Genomic DNA, 2,321 nt, shown 5'->3' on the forward strand with positions numbered 1-2,321 from the left:
TCTTGTCTGTAAAAGCGTCCACACTTCTACTTCCACCACTACAGAGGGTGAGGCGGAAGGAGGGGGCGTCTGATCAGCTCCCGCTTTTTCAGTATATGTTCGTCAGAAGCACGTCCCTTTATCGAAGCGATAAGATATACCTCTCGATTTTCGAGAGTTCTTTTTTCTTGCACCTTGGGATAAGCTCAGTCATCTTAGTGCTAAGGTCTCTAATTTTTGTGTCCTTCACCGCACAGTCAGCCTTGAATCCTTTCTGTCGAGGCAGGGGTATCACTCAATATTTGTTCCAGTTATCGACAACGAAACATCGACGGTTTGCGAGTCAGGAAAACTAGATTGTTTTGTTCACTTAAGCTGCGAGAAAACTGTTCAAGTTTCCATGATCGGAATAGGCGATGGGCTCTCGTTCATTACCAATCCGCTATCGCAGCCGTTAATTGCAGCTGAAAGAAACGCCGAAGTCGGCGAATAACCATAAAAATGTGATGACCAGACACGCGTCTCTATGAAAAGCAGCTTCACGCAAGATCGGAATTTATATTACTTTGACCTCGTGTGTTACGTCAACAGCCAATCAGAACACTGGATGGCAATTTTTCGCGAGACAGCACATTTATTTTTTTTCTCGGGCTTTGTATCTTAAATTGAGCTCCATCGCATTGCGTTTTCACTAGGCTTTGAATGATGCAGCCAATTTTTATCGCAAAATAATTTTTCACACTATGGCCTTAAGCTGTACAGCCGCAGCCGGGATTCAATCCCGCGACCTGTGGGTCAGCAGCCGAGTACCTTAGCCACTAGACCACCGCGGCGGGGCAAGGCAATGTTGTTACCAGTTGATATTTTCATTTGGGAAGACTAAGTGATCGCAGCAACATCTGTGTATCAAAACTGCGGATGGCGATGTGTGAGAGGCCTTATCCTTTACAGCTGCTAGTAAACTAACATCACCTGTGTTTCGTCAGTAAATAAGCTTGCAAGGCCGTTACACTTTCCAAGAATCACCAGAAACGCAAGCTGCCACTATTCTGAAGCATCGGCAGATTCGGTTCCACAATACGCCCGCAAGAAGCCTGAGCCTGTGTCCAGTGTACGGCTCACTTTTATGGGGAGCCTTTCTCGCTTTATTTATTCTCCTCGTCTTTCTTAGCTTAGTAGCAGCAAAAAAAACCGCATTGTTGTTACTGTGGCTAGAAAAAGAAGATAACAGCGCTTAGAATAACGAACCGCTCATCTAGTTGACGCGTCTTTATTCTGAAAATATAGAGCCAGGCACAAGAAGGACGCCAGGACACCAGTAATGTCCCGACTTCGTTTAGTAGGTGTTTGTAATGAGTGCTGCCTGTCTGCGAAGTACATTTCAATTTATGTCTATGTACACGCACACGCTCCTGACGGCTATACAATACAAACGACACTGCGTACCAGAGGTGCTGTCATTGGGCGAAAGATATCCTGTTTAGCGATAGCACGTGCACGTGCACATAGCGTTTCCACCTAGGACGCTGAGGAAGGGCAAAGGTAGCGAAACGAGCTGACGAACGCAGCCTAGTGGAGGAAAGAGCGAATAGAGGAAACGCGAGGAAGTCCAACAGCGTTCACTGAAGACTGGTACTCAACTGCAACTCCACATATACGTTGCTGCCTCTGGGTGGTTCACGGACCCTATAAACATTTTTTAGGGGCGAAACGTCCCCCGTAGTAAGTAACATGTATAACATTTTGACCTCCAAGGTGGTGCCGGTGAGAGAATTTTTCTGTGCGTTTTTGAACAATAAATAATAGTGCTCAATGTACATGTAAATGGCTGCTGATGGGAAATGAGAGGCAGGAGCATTCGGCTTTTAGTTAACGCGCAGGCTGCGATCACTATTAGCAGCCATTGGCATGTACATTGAGCACTATCTGACAAAAAGGGTTGCTACGTTATACTCGCTGGGTGTAACCTTCTTAGCTTTAGAAAGGCTTAGCGAGCGTTGAGCCGCAGTGCAATGAATACAATGAAATTGTATATACCATGAATGAACTCGGGGTAGTTAAAAACGGGAAGTAGATACGAAGCGCAAGCCGTAAGAAAGTAAAAGCCGAATTCTCCGCCTCTCATTTCCCATTAGCAGCCATTGGCATGTACATTGAGCACTATCTGACTGAAAAAGTTTGCTACGTCATACTCACTGGGCGTAACCTCCTTGGTTTTCGAAAGGTTTAGCGAGCGTTCGGCCGCAAGGCCATGAATACAGGGAACTAGTATATACCATGAACTCGAGGTGGTTAAAGGTGGGAAGTGGACCTTTGCACCCTTTGCACCACAGTAGCTGAGG

This window comes from Rhipicephalus microplus, chromosome 1, assembly GCF_043290135.1.
Source record: "Rhipicephalus microplus isolate Deutch F79 chromosome 1, USDA_Rmic, whole genome shotgun sequence".
Lineage (NCBI taxonomy): Eukaryota > Metazoa > Arthropoda > Arachnida > Ixodida > Ixodidae > Rhipicephalus > Rhipicephalus microplus.